Raw genomic sequence first — 21,825 nt, 5'->3', positions numbered from 1 at the left:
TGATCTTTTCCAGATTAGAATAGGCAAGTTACAAACTGCAGAAAACCTGAAAGGGCAATGGAAATTCCAAGCAGAAAGACGAGTGCAGAGTCTCACTGAGATGGGAAAACTCAAAGACTGGTTGGGAAACAGTTCCAATAAAGCAGGGGCTCTCAAACATTTTTGCTGGGGCCCCCTTTGAAAATATTTCAGGCTGTGATGACCCTCCCCCCCCCCCCCCCCGCCATGCCATGCCATCCTTACTGGTATGCACCAGGGCTGACAGCTCACAACCCCCTCCCCAAAATAATCTTGTGAGCTCCTGAGGGGTCACAACCCCCAGTTTGAGAACCCCTGCAATAAAAAGAGAGATCTGCTTCTTCGAGATGCAAGCTTCACACTGGTCTTGCTGCTGCTCTGGGTGCTGGATTCTCAGACACACCAAACAAGAAAACTCGGTGGCTTTGGTTCAGTTTTAAAACTGGAGATTCCTCTGAACCCAAAAGTGAAAGTTAAAGTCAGGGGATCCAACCCAAACTGCCCCAAATCCCCTCCAAGTTTGTACGCACCCCTGTACAACTATTAAACTACCAACTTTTGCTCAGCTCAGGCCCTAAAACAAGGGTGCTCAAACTAATTCATAGTGTAGCCCACATCTTAATAGAATGATTGCTGCATGAGCTTCATTCACATATAGACAGGCTCCCTCCCATTCACAATGGCAGAATGTCCCTGTGGCAACTCAAACAGTTAATATAAAAAAGTAACATCAGGCGAGTGATGTGTTTGCAGCTGTCGTTACTGCCACTGGTGCACTGTCCTCTCTGCAAACAATTAGAGGCTCTCTCTGGTTTTGTTCTTCATTTCATCTTCCCTTCCCACGTGTTCTCATCCTCGGTCTCCCTTGCATATACTCCTCTTCTGACTGGTCCTCTTCTCCTCCTCCTGGACATGCCTCTCTTGTCTCTTGGCTCACTTTTCTCTTGCTGCCCATCCCCTGGTCCTCTTCTCCTCTTACTTAGACACTCTGCCTGGCTGTCTCACCCCTCCCTCTCTGTGCCTATAAGAAATAAAAACAAGCAAACTTTGGGGATCACAGCAGGAACCTACTGCTTTCTCAGGGACAAGGCTCAGGTCAGCCCTAGAGTGGGAATGGGACAGGTTTGTTTCTCTGAGCAGAGGACCAGACCCACTCCTGCTGTTCTAGTCAAACATGGCATTTCCTCTCCAGTGCCAAGGCTTGCCCCACCTGGCATCGTCACAGGGACAGATTCGACTAAGATGCCCACTTACTCACCCTGCTCCATTGTTTCGCAGCTATGGCCTAAAGCAGAAGAGGGAACCTGTGGTTGCTCAAGTGTAGAGAGAAAGGAATTGCTGTGTAGGAAGTGGAGAAAGCAAAAGAGGGTGCACTTCTTCTTGGCACTATGTCCCTAACTGCAGAGCCAAGTCCGCATCAGAGCCGAGGATTTCATCATTGGGTGACTGCTGCAAGGATCTGCATGATCAGGCCAACAAGAGCAAAGAGGGAAAAGAGACTGGGAAGACAGGGGAGAGTGCTGGGAGCCCAGAGATGGGCATGGGGCATGATCACAGAAGTGAGAGAGCCTTGCACATATTCTAGACCAGGACTAGCCCCGTTACTTGCTTAGGAAAGCGAGAAGGTTGCTCACAAAGGTCATTGTGGCTCCTCCATGTCCAAGGAAGAGAAGGAAAGATAACAAAAGCTGTAAAACAGAAACATTCTAATCTCTCCCAGATGCTGCAGGCATCCAATCTGGCTGCGTCCAGCCCCGTTCTGCTGGGATGGCTTTCAAACGCAGCTCTCATTTCTTCCTAAAACATTGAACAGGCTCCAAGCCTCACTTGGACTCTGTGTGTCTAACAGAGGACTCCAGCATACTCTGGCATTTGAATTTTGATGGAACAATTAGTCTGGTGTTTGAGGCAGTGGGCGCAACATGGTACAATGTCCGCTCCCTCGAATTGACTAAAGAAACACCTAGCCCCATAAATTCCATTGCATTTTGAATAACTAAACACCAATAGGAGTTAGCCTATAAAGAACGTCACACATGGAGCTATCCCCCATGAAGGTCCCAGGAGCTATTTCTCATTTACACTAAGGCCTCTTTACAATGCCATCAGATTTCTGTAGGGTGCAGGTGTACACATTGCCGCCTGCTCGCTTTTCTAAGTGAGCTAGAAGATAAAGTCTCCTAAACTGAGCTTTCAGGACTACACCCAGCACATCTACAAAACACAAAGCCAATGGCACACCCCAGTGCATCCACAGTGTCCATATTTTTTACATTCAAGTTACCACAAAGGAAGGTTGCTGTAGGGGTCTGAGGACTGGAGATGGGAACTCCTGGATTCTGCTTCCAGCTCTGACAATGGCTTCCTCTATAGCCTTGCATAAATCACTTAATGGAAATGGAAAGAAGTCAGGCTGCTAAACTAGTAGCTTCCCAGAGCCAGAGAGTTACCTGAGAGCCGTTATTACAGGAGCACTGGAAATAATAAGGGGTCAATCTTAGGTCCTGCAAAAGTTCTATCAATCACACTCATTCCTGATGTGAGGAAGTAAATTGGAAAATAAAGGAGCAATCACCTTCATCATTGTCCTTTTAAAAATCTCTCTCCTGCTTTTTCATGTCACCGTTAGGGAAAAAATACTAATTTGGAGGAGGAAATATATTTATAAAGTACAATCAGCTGTGGCCCTTCCCCCTGTTCAAAGAAATTCTGACCATGTGTAAAACTGGAACTATTCTGCATATTTCTGAGCCTGAAAATGTTTACAAGAAATATAAATATTATGTTTCAGACATGCCACACATCATAACCAAAAGATTCTTCATTTGCTCCCTTGAGAATACTAGACTTGTAGGAAATTCCACTTTTACAACAGAGTTTCAGGTCACAGTTGAGGTCTAGATTTTAAGGAAGTGATATGACATGTGCAAGTCTTTGTTCCCAGAGACATCAAATGGGGAACATTTGACTGTCAAGCCAAATTCTGTAGTCCTTTTGAAGCCATCCCGCTTCCTGTTTTGTTGGTTGTTGCTGTGCTGCCTAATGAGACACATGTGTTTGAGAGATCTGCCACAGCCTGGACCAGCCCTTTTCCCTGAATGCGCATCAGTTTAGAATCTAAGGGGACCAAACCATTGTATACCAAAGACTGCTAAGCTCCATGGGTCTGAGTAGTGACCAGGACCAGCCCTAGACCAAATGGCGCCCCAGGCAAGGAGCATCTTCAGCACCCCCACCCTTCCATTTGTTAAACTTTTGAATACCTTATTTTTATTGCATTTGTAGCCCATTTCATGACTTCGATGCACGATTTGCATGCATGATTCATCCCAGTCATATAGGATGATAAAGTTGCATGTGAGATCTGTAAATCTGTATTTATTCATGTCATGTATAAGCAAATAAAAAAATGATTTCCTCTAAGCTTATAGAAACTTTTAAATTTTAAGAATAACTGAAATGTACTAATGCCAGGCAATTGAACTGTGCACCAAACACTGGGCAGACCAGTGTTAAATAGTCTTACAGTAGGTGACAGCCTTAGAACGTCCACCCTACTCCTTTATTCAAAAGGGAACTTTTCTCACTTTTGCCTTCGTGAACTGAAGCACAGCATCTGAGAGACCCAAAGACTGGCCAATGGCATTTTCAAGCAATCAAATAGCAAGTGATGTCCAGGGTCTCATTGGCTATCATCGATCCAAGATGTTTTAATGAGTCTTAGCTTCGAAAAGCTGTGCTCACCACTCACGACTGTAGCCAGCAGTGTGAGCAGAATCCTCAAAGCTATCCACACATCAGGGAAAGTGTCCTTCAGCTCTGCATCATGAATGAATTGGAGAGCTTGGAGTGGAGAGTGTTTCCCATGTGGCAGAATGTGATGGATGTTGTCCAGTTCAACACAGAGGTCTTCATCATTGACATCCGAACTTTCCCCACGTGTCAGCATCCAGTGAAGGTTCATACAATTGTTCAAGAGTGTTTTCCTGTCCGCCAGCAGCTTACAAAAGTCAGGCAAAAAACTCCAGGTCTTTTCATGGTGTTTCATTTGTCCAAACCTTTCTTCAATGGACACAGTGTCAATGGAGCAAAATGAGCAAGCAAAAGAACTCCCTCTTGAATTTTAGTTCTGAGCTTCCCATCACCTCATCTCTGCCCTCATAACCAAACTGTCTTTTTCCAATAAATACGAGTTTCCTTGAAGACAGGCTCAACTCCTAAGTTTTCCGCCATTTCTTTGGCAGCAGTGATGGCATCTTCAAATCTGTTGTCTCTCTAGACCACAACGAAATCAAGGCTGCTTCTCATCAAAGTAGTAGTGGTCACAATGTCCATTGACTGAGCTTGTAATGCCTTGCTTACAGCTTTTACTTGGAACAGGATATCATGCCAAACCACAATTGAGACGAGAAATTTGAAGCCAGGGATCTGGTTAGCCAGGTTTTGCACCTTGTGTCAGCTTCTGGCTTCAGCTTTACTTGACTGTGCCAGTTCCATCAGGGTGTCGAAACCTCAGTCACTTGGTACCTCGCCGGCCCTACGCTGTCAATGCAGCTCTCCCAGCGAGCGTCACTTAGCTGCTTCACGTCAGATTTAATATCGTCCCAGAATGAAGAGGTTAAGGGCCTGCTCCTATTGAAGAAACTCCTATTGACCTCAATAGGGTTCGAATTAAGTCCAAAGACATCCAGCTCGAATGACTTCAATGGGGACTTTTCCAGTTCACTACAATGGGAGCAGGAGCCAGGGCCCACGTGTCATGTGGGAGGAATGAAATACTGATGTAGGGTTAGGCTCCATCACGACTTATGGAAAGGGTCATAACTGTTATAACTTGCACAGCCACGGAGAACAATGGCGGGTACTCGAGACAGCTGCATTCTGCAGGGGTTGTGGGAGAGGGAGACTGTACGGTGTGACAGCAGGGACAGAAATTATTCAGTGTTCTGTGTGTTTCTCCTCTCTGAGCTGAGGTGCCGTCGCAGCGGATTAATGGGAGTGGGAGGTAAGCCTGAGCTGCATTTCATTTCTCTTGTGAAAAGCAGCTTAAAGGAGATACCATCTCCTTGAATTGTCTAGGTTCAGTAGCATGGTTGGGGTCAGTTCATGCCATTAGGCTACATTCCACAAGGTTCTGTTATGAGGAATAACCAAGCCATGTGTTTACATCTGGCATTTTAATCATCCTGTTAAATAATTTACCACCACTTTTACTGCTGCGCATGGGATTTACGGGCGCTTCTGATGCACAGAGCAAGGCAGCCCTAGGATGCAGTGTCTGTTTGTGAGAGTTCAGCTGCCTTTTATCTGTATCTGTAAGGCTAGCATTCAGCTAATAGATTTGGAGGATGAGACACTTTAAAAGCTGCTGCTGTTGCATTCCCAGTCATTGGGCTCATTAAGGCATGCGTACATCAAGGCTTCACTTTACAAGCCAGACTGTGGATTACAGAAAGCAGCTAGCCACACACACACAGTCACTGGCCGTAGTTTGATAAGTTTCCTTCCCTGGCTCTGCTTGTTAACATACTGACTTAAATTTGACTCATTCACTCTTCCGTATAGTCTGCCCTTTGAAGAAGCAAATGTGTACCTCTCCTCGTCCTGCTTTACTTTTACAACAGGGTTTCAGCTCACAGCTGCGGTCTGGATTTTAATGAAGTGATACGAGCTGTGCAAGGTATTGGTGCCCAGAAACCACACAGGGGAAACGTGTGCTGTCAAGCCAAACTCTGTAGTCCTTTTAAAGCCATCCTGCTTCCTGTTTTGTTGGTTGTTGCTGCTATGCTGCCTAATGAGGCATATGTTTGAAAGATCTGCCACAGCCTGATCTGGCCCTGCTCTCTGAATGGGCAGCAGTAGTCTAAGAGGACTGCATCACTGTGTCCCACAGCTCCCTAGGTCTGCCTAGTGCCTGTTCACTGCGTCTGACTCTGGGGTCTCTGAGCCTTTGGACCTTCATGGTAACAGCTGTTTCCATCATTTGGACAAGTTTCCTGAAACTGTGTATGAGAAATCCTATGCTTGGGCCTGCTTTATTACCCTTCCAGATAACGCTCTTAAGTTTCCAAAGCTGAATATCTGATTTTGTTTTAGAACACACTCGATCCCTTCGTCTGAACAGCACACTGACGTTTGGAGTTAGCTCCGGGAACAGAGGGAGGGGCTGGGTGAGGAACACAACAAATCTGCAGTTCCAAGAGCATGCCTGCGGGGTTAGCAGTAAGTAAGATTACTGTGTGTACCGCCTTTATTGTGGGGCTGATGCTGGGATTGTCAAAGGAAGCTAAAAGAGTTAGGTGAATAACTCCCATTGATTTTCAGTGACTCTTTACTAACAGGAAAATATTTGGAAAGTGCCATTGCTAAGTTCACTCTAACTCTGTCCTATTCCTTTGTAAAATAATAGGCTGTCACAAATAGAGCTGAGAAAAATTTTTAGTGAATAGAAATTTCAGTTAAAAAACAATATTTTGGGAGGCTCCCAACTATTTGCAAAAAAAAAAAAAAAAGTCAAAGAAGTCAAAGCATTTCATTTCAACTGTTCATTTGGAAATGGCATTTTATTCTCAAATGGGGCCACTTTTTAAAATAATAATAATTTAAAAAAACACAAGGGTGAAAACAACATGAAAATAGCCACATCAAAATGAATATATTAAAACAAAAATCTGTTTCAAGTTAACCAAAATTGTTTTGAATCAACCAACACAACTTTTTTTTTTTTTAAGTTTTTCAATTTGATAGGGGGAAAAAAAAAAAAAGTAAAAATAGATTTTGGTTGGAACCAAACCCTGATTTCTTTTCAGTTCAGCTGCCAAACCAAAAAAAAAATCCATTATTTGCTAATCAGAAACAGAAACCCCACCTCAGGCAGAGTCTTTGCCCTGAAACAGGAGAAGTGCCAGAGTCTCCATTAAGATCACTCCGTGCTTTGCTGTTGCTATTGAGGACACTCAAATACCATCCTATCTAACCCTATGACAGATAGATAAGGACATCACTGCAGGAATGGATCTATGTAAGAGAGAAAAGTTTAGTTCAAATGCAAACAACTGGAATAACTGAAAGAGTATTAAAGAGGAGTGGGCAAGCAGAATCCCTTTTATATACTTTTCCTTTTATTTCAAATTTGCACCACTATGAAAGTCCCTCTTGAAAATAGACTGAAGGCTAGACCCTCAGTTTATATAAACTATCATGGCTCTGTTGACTTTATGTCTGCTCAGGAGCATTCATTTTTCTCTATGCATAGACAAGTGAGAGACAATGACAAACTTCTTTTTAGGCCTTCTCTACATGGGGAAGTTGACAGGAACAGACTAGCTTCCTGTAGTGGATGCTTATTCCAGAATAGTTGGTGCACTTCCAAAGCACAGTAATTCTGCAGAATAAAAGTCACTTCTATTCCACAATAGAGTGTCCACACATGGAGTTATTCTGGTCAATTTCCCCATGTAGATAAGACTTTAGTCTAAAGGGGAAACTTCGCCAGTGAATCTTCAACAGTGTCTCTAACACAGTGAAGAGGGTCTGACAGGATGATAAACATCCATTTATAAGTAGAAACAGAACAGCAGAGGGCACCTGATTGAAGCCAGCATTATAACTTGCTCAAGAGATTCTCTGTAATTCACTCGTAGGCCAGATGAGCATGCGTTGAGCAGGTTACAGGCAGAAGCTGAACCCAAATAGTGAAGTTAAAGTCCATGCTTTTTCTGCCGTGCCCTCCGGGGAGAGAGGCTATTACATTTTTTCAATCAGAATATTTTAGAGAAGAAATGTGAACTTTATTCTCCCATCATGTATCTGGATGGGATTATTGTCATTCAATATCTGAGTCACTGAAGAGAAAATTGTCATGCAAATATAAATATGCTTCTTTTGGGAAAGCACCACTTCTCCAGCTGTGTGACTCACCACTTTCCCTCATTCTTTTGCTGCTGCTGGCTTGTCATCTGCACACTATGTAATAGTTTTTGGCTTCTAAATTTTCTTTTCTCAACCATGATACAAGACAGAACATGTGATTTCCTAGAATGGTTTCTTTTCCTGTACACTTCATTTCAGCGGGTTTTAGCAATACCAAACCTTGGCCCAAAAAAAAAATCTCATCTTCCTCTCATTTATAGCCATCTACCTTGAACTCAGCATCCCGGCACCAGCAGACAGTGTTCTGTGTGGAAGATAGCTAGGCTGGAATAAGAAATGCTTTTAGTTATAACAAGCAAGCACAAAGCCAGGAGGTGTAGCAGGGTGCACAGTGGCAGTATTTGTAACCCAGGACATTATGCAGAGGCTTGATTATTGCTAATTGAAAACTTTTCGCAGAGTGTACTCCCTCCTGGTGCATTGTAGCACTGCAGTCACCTTGCCTCAGTTTCCCCTTGTCTTCAACAGTTCCCTCAGCCTTTAGCACAACTCAGTTGCTGAGGTGACTTAGCCCTCTGGCCAAGGTACAAAAGTTCACCCCTTCTGGGAAAATCAAAGTGCAAAGGAAAACACTAACATCAGTCTTCTGCCTCTGACTCACACCAGGCACAGCCATTCTTCTGAGGGTCAGTTCATTTACACACAACATTTTTCAGCCTCTTTCTGGGCTTTAATTCCAGCCCTCCTGGGCTCTAGTCAGTCCTTTCCCCCTCAGGGCTTGTTGCACCCTTTGACCAAGGCAGCAGCATGAGGGGGAGGGGGATCCAGACCCAGCCTTACTATGGGTTCCCACAACCCTAGAACCTCTAGATTACTCGGTTATCTTTCCTTCCCAAGGCCTCTTTCTATATCTGAGTCTAGCCTATCTGCAGAGTTTTTTCCACCATGAAGCTTTATTAACCCCAGTCCTGGGTCTAAAACATCTTCCTCCATTAAAACAGAGCTTCTACAGCCCCTCTTTCTAGACTATGCTTTAACCTGGGTCACATTCCTCAGACCACAGGAATTCTGCCTCCCTATACGTCTCTCCATCCTGACTGGGCCAAAATCAGCCTTCATAATGCTCGGAAGGTAATCACCTGACAGTGGAACCTGGCCTGCACTCCCAGCTTGGTCTGTTGATCCTTCCTGGACAGCTGTTCTTAAAGGAGCCAGCCCTTGGAACAGGGTTGGCAGGCCCTAGGTTCCCACTGCCCTTAAAAAGGGGCAGAACAGTTTGTTCCAAGAAGGATTAGGTCAGGTTTTAGGCCCAGATCCTCAAAGGTATTTAGGTTCCTAACTGCCATGGGTTTCAGAGGAAATTAGGAGCTCAAATATCTTTGTAGACCTAAACCTTAGGGTCTCCACAGGCTGAAGCACTCTTAAAATTGTGTGTTTAATACCCTTAGCCACAGGACTTGGTTTTTACCAGGAGAACAGATTTTATTGCGGGACTCCAAACCTTTTCTTTAGGAGCTTCTTGCAGGTTAAGATTTACCCAGTGCCCAGCTAAAAGCCAACTTCCTCATGCAGCAGCAGTATACATAGTGCTACAAGAACTTCCTCAGAGCGCCCCCACCCTATTCCTAATGAGGCTGCTCCCGTTTCTCTTATTACAATGTATCTAGCTACTAACAAAAACAACAAATACAAAAAGGTATCACAAATTATTACTAAATCGCAACGATATGAACCTCTTTCCAAACCAGTTATTCTAGGGGCCTCATATTTCCATATCTAGGACGGGGCTGCAGCAGCTGCTCTCACTGGCTATGTCTCACTGCAGAGCTCCCACCGCTTGAGTGACTCCTCTCACACCAACCTAGCCCAGGAGACAGCGGCCACACTGCAAAAACCACACTTAGCTTGTGTGTCCACTCTGGCACTCCACTCACTTGTTCATAGAGTGCATACACAAAGGTTAGATAAAAACAGCAAGACTCTTGCTGGGAGGTTTCAGTGTAACACTACTTGGTTACACTTCAGAACGATACTACACAAGAACCCCAAAACAGAGAGAGAGAAAGCAGGCTGCTCCCTGAAACAGACCACCACAACTCACTGCACCTTGTTTAAGCTCGTTCTTTCCAGACTGTCTCGGATCGCAGGCTTTGCTACAGAGCCCTCGTGTCTGCAAGCAGGACCAGGAAACCGCCCCTCATTTTAAAGTAATAGTTTGTAATTCCAACAAGGACCTCAATACTCCACAATTCTAGGATTCTTTCCTAGTGAATTGAACGAGAACTTGTCTGTCCTTTCCAGGCACACAGGGAAATTACGGGAAGGCAGTGGAGGACTGTCAGCATTTGAGTGGAGCTAGCCTGCATTAACACTGTGGAGTTAGCAGGCGAGGAATTGTGCTCAGTTGAGCTGGAGACTGTGCCCCCTCTTGGGCCGGCCAACCTGAGTTAAAAGCACCATCACACTCAAGTTAAGAATTTTGTGTGTGGATGGAACTCAAGTTAGGCCAGGGTAACACTTGAGTGAATTATGCTACGAGAACAAGCCACTGTGGAAACAGTAATTCTCAAAATGTTTTTCTAGATATAATCTACTTGGGAACCCTAATAAATTCCCTTCACAAAACCACCATTGTTCCAACACAGCCTGAGTCTGGTAACCTTCACCGAAAGCCCATCTATTTGTTCAGGTTTTTGCCTGAAGTGTTGAGGATAGGAGTTGTTTAGAAATGGTCCTGAACCTAATTCCTTGATCCAAATATGTCTAGGAACTTGGAGGAAATTTGGATCTGAACATCCAAACACCCACAAGCTTTTAGGGAATTCAGATCCAGATCTGGTTTCTAATTAAGATCCAAACTCTCTTTAAATTTAAATGATTGAGGATTATTCTCTCAAGGTACATGTTAGGAAGCAGAGGAGAAACCAGTTCACATTTTAACAGGTTGGACTGGCAGGAATTCCTAACTGGCAGAAAATTATTAATCCTTTTTTTAATTGTATTCAACACAACTCACCCATGCTGCAGTGGACTGAAAACTTAATTTGTACCATATGTTCCTTGGCAAGAGAATCTGGGCAATATTCTGTTCTCAGCTACCCCAGTATAATTATCACAGAAGTTAGAGATGGAAAAGGCCTATTTCATCATGCAGAGCAGCCCTGCAGTGGAGTTACTCTGACTGCTATGGAGTTACTCTGGATTTACTCCAGTTTAAATAAGATCAGGATCCAGCCCCATGGCTTCAATAGAGGATCAAGTCAAAGGAGAAATTCAAGCCAGCCAGAAGGAAGCCATTAGAACACAAAACCTTCAAAACTAGCAAAGTGAACACAGGAAAAATATTGGCCAAATGCATTTCTGTACAAGGCCCCCACATGGGGGGGAGGGGGAGGTACACTTTACCAGGGCTCCCTGAGGGGCCCAGCCCAGGCTGCAACCCCTATTACCATGAGGGGAAAAAAATGTCCTGGCTCTTGAGATTGTATGTATGGGATGAGGGATTGTGGTATGTGGAAGGGAGGAGGCCCACGTTACAAGTTTGCATTGGGCCTGAAAAAATTATGCTTGGGCCCTGATACTGTACACAGCTGCAAACACGGTGTACATTGTCTCATTGGCAGTCATGCTCCAACTACTGTACAGCGCTGTGCATGCATGGGAACCAGAACTGCGCCGTTCATTTCTTCTCACGCACACTTCCTCTCCGTTAACCTGGTCCCAGCTCCTTTGTGGTTAAACAGCTAAGACTGTGGGGATGGTATATGCAGCTTCAGCTCAGCCTGTGTGTTTTCAATAGCCCTCGCATGCATGGTTTTTCTGTTGTCTCATTAAACTCTGGATTCATGAATACTTCTGTGTTTCTCGTATGTAGTCTGATGACTAAACACCTACTCAGCGCTCACCAACACAGGCTTTGGGGGAAAGAACTGTTGGAAAAAGCCCCCATCTTGTGTCTACAACAGTTCATCAGTGTAAGTCAGAGCTCCTGAATATTATTCCCAGCTTTGTCAAGGACCCAGAGTCAGTCATTTAACCACTCCGTGCCTGAGTTTCCTACCCCCCTCTGTGAATGGGCACTCTGCTGATTAGCCATCTCCCAGGACTGTTAGACCGGTGATGTCTGTAGGACATTATGCTGTAAGGTGTGCTAATTATGATGAGACTTATTCCAATCAAATCAGCTATTTGTCTTCAAAAGCTCACAAGTCGAGTTGAGGGAATTTTTCTTCCAGGAATAAAAAGTCCCCTTAAAAGTGAATTTTTCAGGGCCTATAACTATTCGCAAATTGGGGTCAAACGCAAAAAAATAGTTATGGCAAAAAAAAAAAAAGCCCAGAAAAAAAATTTAAAGAGGCGTCAGTTTTTTTCATTTCAAGACAGCATTTCATTTGCAATTTGTCTAATTAAAAAACAAAACAACACACAAAGATGGGTGAAAAAACCCTGAGTCAAAGAGCAAGGAAACTGCCTGCTGCTGTTTATTTCTAGCATATTCAGAGGAGCAGGACTTTGTGCACAAGCTTGCTAAATTAAAAGGATTGCACCAAAGAAATATCTGACTATCATCAATTTTTCCTTCTAATGGAAGCAATCCTGTAAGGCCCCAAATATTAAGTAACCAAAGAAGCAACAGCAGTTTGATACACTGCAAGGGCCTGTCTTCTCAGCTGACAAAAAAATCTGAATAATTGGGAGCGGTGTGAATTTCTCCTGAGGAGTGAACAGAGGCAGAGATAGGAGCTGTGATTCTGGAGGGGTATTGGGGGAGGACAGGGCAGTTCCCTCTGTTGCCTGATCTTTTTTAATGTTTAATAATACTTATATTGATTGTCAATTGATCTGATTAATAAGCTGAAAGTAATAGGGTTCTTGTCCCAGAATCAAGCTACTAAATCAAGAATTAAAACCAACGAGTTCAATATCTTGTAGGGAACCTCAAGGTGTAAGGTAAGGACACATACTGAGGGCAAAGCAAAACCAGAAAGATTTTTTGTGAAGAACAAAAGCCAGAAAGGTTCCAAACCAGATAAACAGAGAAGAAGAATACAGTTTTGGGATAGCTGTACATATGCTTTTAGATTTGCAGACTTACACCCTTCCTGGAGGACCTGGTCGTAAGAGACAAAGGACCAGCCCTGTCTCTGACATGCCGGTTGAGTCCGATGGTCCAGATTCCTCAATGCCCAAGAGTGATGGTAGATAATAGAGCTGAAGGGTCAAATGATGGAATCTAGCCCCTGCCACATGGTGGTTTGCCCTATTATAGGGCCTGGGCATTATGAATATTCATTCTAATGCTCAGCCTTCCATAGCCAGATCTAACTTCCTCACCCTCATAGTACTGGGGTGCACATCTCCTATAGGTTAACATGTTTATACACCACCTATTACTCAAGCAAAATTGTGGTTAGACAACTACCAACCATTCTACCCTAAAATAGCCAGCCCTGTATCACTTTGATGTTTCTGCAGTTGTGGGTACCCTTAGATTCTAACTCCAGCTGTTAAGCAAGCTATTCCTAGTTCTGCAAAATCTAAGGGTCACTGTCAGGCCATTTATCTATGCCAAGAGTCGCAGGCCTACTATACTTATGCTAACTTGCCTAAGCTAATGTCTTACAGGACACAGACCTGTAGGTTCCTAGCATTATGGTTGTATCTAATAAAGGCTAAGCTAGCCCTATGGGCTACACCTTCTATTAACCCCAAAAGGGAGTGCCCCGTTTCAAGAGTTGGGCCAGAGGCTGGGTCAGGTGAACAGGAGGTGGGAAATAGGTGGTGCTTTGATTCTGACCCCTAATATGCCAGCCAGAGAGGCTAGTAATTTACTGCTGGTGTAGGCCAGCATTAAATTACTACCCCATCCTCCTCCCAATAGCACTGGAGAAGCAGGGAGGAAAATTGGGGCCCCGTGATGAGGTGTTCACCCCATACCAGCCCTGAAGAGGGTTAAGGAAGCTCAGAAAGGGCCAATTAGTGTGATAGACCTCACATGAGGGGCCTAGGCTGAAGAAGCAACCCCTGATGGGAGGATGAAGCTCAGCTGAGCAAGTGGCCTGGGCTAGAATAAAGCCAGGAAACTGGCCACGGAAATGGTGGCAGTGAGGGAGTCTGCAGCTACCCTTTGTGCAGCAGAGTGGGAGGGTGCAGAGCCGGTGAAAGAGTAGGACCCTAGCTCTGCAGGAAGAGTGTACCCAGAAGAGAGGAGGTTGAAGAAGAGAACTGGTGGGAGGTGAATAGGAAGCAGCCCAGGCAGAGGGCAGCAAGGCTAAAGACTGAGCAGACCTTGGCTGCATGGTGTAGGGTCCGTGGGCAGGCCCAGGTTCCCTACCAGCCACTGTGGAGTGCCATAGCCTGAACAGCAGGTCCTGGGAGACCCTGGAAGGGGAAAGCTCATAGTGCCCTGGCCAGAGGGCCGAGTCATGAAGAGGATGCTGCAGTCCCTGGAGTGAGAGAGGGGCTACAGAGGGAGAAAGAGGACAGGGGGACAGAGTGGGAGAGACCACAAGGGGAGGTGTCGGAGCTGAAAGTGAGATAATCCCCAGAACAGCCAGGAGGAGCACCCCGTGACAGGCCTGCAGAGTTTTGTTCAGTGGGGTCAGTGCAGGCCAGGTCTGTCTGCAGCCCAGGGTCTTCACAGGACCAAGATATCGCAGTGCTTTTGGCGACTAAGCACTCCGTTACTCAGAACAGAGCTCTTATAGCAATGAGCCTGCTGCAGCTCTCTGACCCCTGAGGATGCCCCACCAAACCTATTCCCATAATGGGCACCACCCTTCCAGGAACACATGCTTGACAGCTGGGCACTTTGGAATAACTCACTGCAAGATATATGAGGAGGATCTTTCCCTAAACTTTTCTAATTCCTACTTTCATTTTCCCATCAGGCTCTTTATAGCCTCCAGAGAAAAGCCATCTGATGTTGTCTCTGGCATGGCTCTTTGACTGGTCATACTTTTTGGGAGTCAAAGGAAAGCCCCAATCTAAAAGACAGCCCAGGGACCTGGAAAACTCCAAACAGCACAGGGGTCAAGTTGAGCTGATGTTACTGATTAATCTCTGTTTGATCTGGAATAGGTCCGTTTCTTCCCCATCGCTTGCAATTGGGGGCAGCAGGACAGATGCACCTCCTTGAAGACACATGGGCATAGAAATGGGGTAAGTGCAGTGGAAAGGTGCTCAACACAGGGGAGTGCAGAGGACTGCCCCACTGTTGCCCTCTGATGGGGGCTCTGCTAACAGAAGGCCTGTCTTACAATCCAGTGAGGGCTCCACAGGCCCTCCCTGCCCAAGGGAGGCCGTGCAGCAGATGAATTGATTCTGTGCATTTCCTGACTGGGCTGGCTCCATCCAGTTTTGGGGCCATGCTGGGCAGTTCCCGAGTCCATCCACCCACCCTCAGAGCGCAGTGGCTAGAAGCAGAAGGCCAGGACCCACTGAGTGAATCTGACTTTTCACATAACACACACCTGTTGTTATAGACACTGTGTCATTGGCTCACTTAGAGCCAAGTTCTGCCCCCCTCATTCACATTGGCTTTAAGGCAGTAACGTGTGACACAGTGCAGCTCACTTGCACAGTAAGGCACTAGTCAGCGTCAGAGTGACAGACTCAGAGAATAAAGCATCCCAAAATTCCAGCTCCCTCAGAAGAAGGAGGTGTTCGCTGTTATTCTGCAGCGGCTGCCTTAAGGAACCATCACTACACTTTTTGGCTGTATAAAGGGGCCCCTGTGCAACACGATCAGAGGTTTTCCAACAAGCAATAAATAAAATACCCAAATATAGTCAGGGTACAAATATTCTAAAACCATTGCACCACGTACAATTACCTTCTTTTGGCAGAAAGTTAGTGTGCTTCCCGGCATGCTCTGATAACTGTGTCCTGGGTACTTGTATCTACAGTTTGGAGGTAGGCCTTAAGAAAAAGTGACCCTGCTAGTATGTGCAAGAGAGATGAATATTCTGACTGAAGGATCCCTTTATGGGAAATACTTTCCTAGGAGCAATGGTCTCAAGTTGCAGAGTGGGGAGGTCTAGGTTGGATATTAGGAAAAGCTTTTTCTACCAGGAGGGTGGTAAAGCACTGGAATGGGTTACCAAGGGAGGTGGTGGAATCTCCCTCCTGAGAGGTTTTGAAGGTGTGGTTTGACAAAGCCCTGGCTGGGATGATTTAGTTGGGGTTGGTCCTGCTTTGAGCAGGGAGTTGGACTAGATGACCTCCTGAGGTCCCTTCCAACCCTAATCTTCTATGATTGTATAAACATTCTGAAAGCATTCTTTGGTAAACTGGGACAAGACCGAAAATGAGCATTAACTAGTAGTATGGGCCCTAGGAAATTCTAGTTCAAGCACATACAAAAGGGTGTCTGCATGGTAGTGTCACTGATATGGCTGTGCCATAGTACCCCCTGCTGGCTAAGCACGGCTCTGCAGCATCCTGCCTCAAAAACAAAAAGTTCTGTAGCACTTTAAATACTAACCAATTTAATTTCTGCAGGCATAAGCTTTCGTGGGCTGTAACCCACTTCATCAGCTTATGCCTGCAGAAATTAAATTTGTTAGTCTTTAAAGTGCTACAGGACTCGTTGTTTTTGCTGTATACAGACTAACACGGCTACCCCGCTGGAACGTTTCATCCTGCCTCCGTTTCCCCTCACCAAGGGATTCATGTGGCACAGCGCTCCATATGGGTCACATGCAGGCTTCCCCATACATTGGAGTTGGTGATGTGGTTTAGCCTTCTGGCAGAATTAATAACTAAAATTTAACCCTTTCTTAGGTAACAAGTCCAAACAAATAGCTCCTCAGTTCACCTTCTGAGCTAAGTCCTCAGCCCTTTCTGGGCTCTCTCTGACTTCCCAGCTCTGGGATAAAGCTTCTCTGGAGTCCCCTGTTTCTTCCATACCCTACTTCAGTGCTTTCAACAAGAGCCCAGCTTGTTCTCTGTGATTCTTCTCCCTGAGTTCTCTGTCTTTTTATGAGGCCCAGGTGCATCAGGCTGTCACTTGACTCCAGCATTGGTCCATTAGTAGATGAAAATTTAGAATTATCAACAATAATGCAGAAAAGGCAGAAGGTGTTCAATAAATATTCTGTTCTCTATTTGGGGGGAAAACAGATGATGTAGTCGTGTTATATGATAATGCTCTTTCTATTTCACTAGCATCTCAGAAGAATGTTAAACAGCAGCTACTGAAGTGAGACATTTTAAAATAAGCTGGGCCGAATAACTTGCATCCAAGAATTTTAAGAGTTGACTGAGGAGTTTGCTGGACTGTCAAAGTTGATTTTTCAGTAAGTCTTGGAATCCTGGGAAAGTTCCAGAAAACTGGAAGAAAGCTAATGTGTCAATATTTTAAAAGAGTAAATGGGACGACCTGGTTAATTATAGACATATCTGTCTGACATAGATTCCAGGTAAAATAATGGAACTGCTGATATGAGACTCAATTAACAAAAGAATTAAAGGAGGGTAATTTAATTAATGCCAGTCAACATGGGTTTATGGAAAATAGATCCTGTTTAACTTGACTTTTTTTTTTAAATGAGATTACAATTTTGATCGATACAGGTAGTGTTGACCTAATATACTGAGACTTTTATAAGATATTTCACTTGATACCACATTACACTTTGATTAAAAAAAGCTAGAAAGATAAAATTAACACATCACACATTAACTGGATTAAAATATGACTGATAGGTCTCAAAATGTAATTGTAAACAGGGGATCAGCCTCAAATGGTTGTGTTTCTAGTGGAGTCCTATAGGGATAGGTTCTTGGGCCTACACTATTTAACATTTTTATTGGTGATATGGAAGAGAACAAAATCACCACTGAAAGTTCTCAGATGACCCAAATATGGGTAGTAGTAAATATGAAGAGTATAGATCACTGATATAGAGCAATCTGGATCTCTCAGTAAGCTGGACTCAAGCAAATAATATGCATTTTAGTGCAGCTAAATGTAAATGTATACATCTGGGAACAAAGAACGTAGGCCATACTTACAGAATGGGGGACTCTATCCTGGGAAGCAGGGACTCTGAAAAAGATGGAGTCAAAATAGATAACCAGCTGAACATGAGCTTCCACTGTAGTCCAAAGAGCTAATGTAATCCTGGGATGCATAAACAGGGGAATCTCAGGTAGGAGTGAAGTTATTTTACTTCTGTATGTGGCACTGATGTGACTGTTACTGGATTATTGTGTCCACCTCCGGTGCCTGCACTTCAAGAAGGATGTTGACAAATTGGAGAGGGTTCAGAGAAGAGCCACAAGAATGATTCAAGGATTAGAAAACCTGTTTTATAGTGATAAGCTAAAAAGCTGGAGCTTCTTGAGTAATAAAGGAAAGGTTAAGGAGGGACTTGATTACAGTCTGTAAGTACCTACATGGGGAATAAATACTTAATAAAGGGGTTCTTCAGTCTAGCAGAGAGAAGTATAACACAAGCTAATGGCTGAAAGTTGAAACTAGACAAATTCAGACTGAAAATAAGGCGAACATTTTTAACAATGAGAGTAATTAACCTTTGGAACAATTTACCAAGGGTCATGGTGAATTGTCCATCACTGACAATTTTTAAATCAAGATTGGATGTTTTTCTAAAATTATTGGGAAGTTCTATGGACTGTGTTATACAGGAGGGCAGACTAGATGATCACAGGTGTTCCTTCTCCCCTTGGAAGCTATGAAATCCATAAATGTCCATATAGCCGTGTGGTAGGACAGAAGTTTATCTATAGTAAGTCATGATTTTTCAAAATGAGGAGCTGACATTTCTTCATTCAATTTATAAGCATGTTCTGGGTTCTATCTTGTCCCAGAATCATATCTGCAAACAATGAGTTGCCCTCCCCCCACAGAATAACTTGATCATGTTCTGCTGTTCTTTATATCCAGGATTACCATTTGCAAATTGCAGTGTATTAATCTAGGTGAGACTTTCTTTCTACTTAATTTCACTATAAGCAAATTCTGTTCATAGAATGCCATGCTGACCTGGAATATTAAATACATGTCATGCACAGTGGATATAGTGGTGCATTTTTAAATGAAAAAGTTCATTCTTATTTCTAAAAAGCATCATTTCCCTCCCTTCACTGCACCAGGGAGAAGTGAAGTATTAAAGATATTATTAAATGTTATGAGGCTATAAAGCCAGGGAACAATCACGCAGTGTTGTGAGAGAATGCTACCATATTTTGAGGCAGTTTGCATTCTATAGCTCCATCTAATGGATGGTTTGCAATTTCACTATCACAAGGATTGCATCAATAGACTGGCAGGCTTCCAGTATGCTCTACAGATTTAAATTTAAAATAATATTATGTACCCAGTCATGCATTTCTTTCCCAGCCTAAATTTCCATTGATTTCACTAGGGCCTGGTTTCTACTAATGAAATTTGGACCCCAATACACCTGAAACACATCATCTCCACGCACACCATTGCTCCCCAGGATGCATAAGAATTCTCTCCATCGGACCGTAGCTGACCAGAACTGTGCTCTGAGTACAATGAACCACCATACAGTCCTTCCCTGTGTCAATTTCTATTGGTGCAATAGCCAGGTAGACGACCAGCCTTCATATAACAGCCCCAGCAATGTAAACAGTCCTCCCACTACCATCCCAAAGTGCATTGCTCACTGCCTCACTGGCCCCTCGACTAGTGGCCCAGGATGAAGTTTTGCAGAAGACTCTTACCCATATAAATAGTAATGTACACACCTTTGATCACATGGCCACATTTCTCACCGGCTTCCACTTCTTTGCTATCACTGGTGTGTTTGCAAGCTGTGTTTGGAGCAGGTCTCAGAAGAACCCTGAGTGTCCTGCCTGCAGGCCCATGGCCAATGTCTGGGCCTGTGGAAGTACTTGGGGAAAGGAGGACACTCAGCCCTGTAATTTGGAACACCCTGCTCTATGAGTGGGTCTCCAAGGGGTTTGCCAAACTGGGCATCACTCACTGGAGGAAACCATACTGGGAGGAAATGAAAGGGCTGACGCTGCAATATAAGAAGCCATGGGACAGTCCAAATCATGGAGGCTAACTTGGCCCTTTTATGATGAACTGCGCTTGCTGTCCCACGGATCCTGTTGGACAGTACCAAAGCACCTTTCCCTAGCGTAACCCTTCTGCCAGGTGGTGTCAGCAGCAAGAAGGGCCTGGTTCAATATCTAGGGGTTCCTTTGAACATTACAAAACAGAACTGCCACAAGCCCTCGCTCAGAAATTTGGGAAGACTAAACACCAGCCTTGGGTGCCTCTAATAGGAATACTTCCCCACTCACAAGCATTGAATCCCTGTCTAGCAGGAGAAAACTTTCACTAAAAGGGAGAGAGAACTTGGCATTAACTTGGGAAAATGCAGCAACGATTCAAAAGTATGCAAACGATAAGTATACCCCTGCCCTACAGTATCACTTTATCTCAGCTTCCTACCTTGTGGGGTGACAGTCTGATGCTCCAATGTCCCTTCAACATGCCACACCCCTTTCCCCTCTGCTGCACTCCGCTCACAGCTGGTCATCCAAGGTCAGCAAAGTCCCAGGATCCAGTGGTGTGTTCACGTGTGTTTGCCTCCAACTCCTGAAGGGGGGGGGAGGAGTAATGCGCCCACAGCTGCACACCTCTGTCCCTCTTGCCTTGGCTGTCGCTTGCTGCTCATTGAATCTAGCTGTAATGCCGTGTTCTGAGGTTCCTCTTAGACCAGTTCTTAATGATTTCAAGCAGGTAGTGGAGAACCTCATTGCTGCTGCATCTTCTCAGTTGTCTTTCACCACAACACTATTCTCACCCCAGGTCTAAAGTTCTGTCCTCTAGACCAGCTAATCAGAGATGTCAGCGTTAGTGACCTCTGAGCAGAAACAATTGAATCTGATCAGCTGTCTTTAAACTCCAGAGGGGGAGGATCAGATACTATGTAGGCATCTTTAAACAGATTCTACACTGTCAAGTAGGAATACCTGTCCCCACCTCTTCCAACTTCCACTTGGATTTGGCCTTACTTAGCAAGAGAGGTTCAATTAGAGTGAGCAACCCCGCCCTCTCCCCAGTTAGGGCATATTAAGGATAACAAAATTTCATTACCCCTGCATCCCAGACTAAAGTGAATCTTAATCCAAAACAGCTGAAACTGATCACTTCCGCAGCACAAGCTGGTCTGCTGATCATCTATGCAAAGTAAGTGTGACTGTGCAAATGTGGTCTGCTCTTGAAGTCTTTCCCCCAGTTTATCAATAGGTAGCAGGGCAGAGCTCATTCAGACCACTGCTTACAGTAGCAAAGGGTACTGACAACGGGCCACCTGTTTGCTCTTCACCTTAAAGACCTCGCTCTGCATAGCTGCCCCAATGGATGTGCAATAGGGCTGGCTGGGAAATTTGCATTGAAACTTTTCTGCCATGGAAAATTGCATTTTTGGAGAAACAAAAACCATCGGGGAAAGTTGGGCTGGTGAATGACAGGAAACCTTGAAGCACTTTGCACCCTAAGTCAGATCACAAACTGCAGCAGCAAATTCAAACTCTTATACTGGCTTGAGGGAGAATGTTCTAGGCAGAAGATGGGCAATACAGCAATGAGGCCAAAGCTTACTTTATATTTCCTAGGGCTTGGCTACACAAACATTTAATTCACAGCAAATTGGGGTGTATGTTGACCTCACATTAGCCTGTCACACGCTAAAGATCTGTGTGGACCCTGCTGCTGCACACCTGAAGTTCCCAAGCGCACTTTAATCTGCTCCCATTGCAAAGTGCACCGAAGCTGGATCCATAGGGATGCTTAGGACATGCAGGCTAGTGAAGAGTCGATTTATATCCCCAGCTTGCTGCAAACTAAGAATTCATCTAGACAAACTCTTACTTGGATTAAGATTTCTTTTTATTATTATTTGTATTCTGGTAGCGCCTAGAGAC

At 44.5% G+C, this 21,825-nt stretch overlaps 2 long non-coding RNA genes across 2 annotated transcripts; one reads left to right on the top strand and one right to left on the bottom strand.

Annotated features, from left to right (window-relative positions):
- Positions 1 to 426: 426 nt before the first annotated feature.
- LOC137157738 (uncharacterized) lies at positions 427 to 20,841 on the bottom strand. Its single transcript, XR_010921222.1, has 2 exons — positions 20,348 to 20,841; positions 427 to 1,039 (listed from the first exon to the last, which is right to left on the bottom strand). It is a non-coding gene; the product is annotated as an uncharacterized lncRNA (long non-coding RNA).
- On the top strand, positions 17,058 to 19,540 carry LOC137157737 (uncharacterized). The gene is made up of 2 exons (XR_010921221.1): positions 17,058 to 17,189; positions 19,284 to 19,540. It is a non-coding gene; the product is annotated as an uncharacterized lncRNA (long non-coding RNA).
- Positions 20,842 to 21,825: the final 984 nt, after the last annotated feature.

The sequence above is a fragment of the Emydura macquarii genome, unplaced genomic scaffold (genome assembly GCF_026122565.2).
Source record: "Emydura macquarii macquarii isolate MOO-44397 ecotype Brisbane River unplaced genomic scaffold, CSIRO-AGI_Emac_v2 contig_1551, whole genome shotgun sequence".
NCBI lineage: Eukaryota > Metazoa > Chordata > Testudines > Chelidae > Emydura > Emydura macquarii.
The sequence above is the reverse complement of the archived record's forward strand: the minus strand, read 5'-3'. Positions and strand labels throughout refer to the sequence as shown.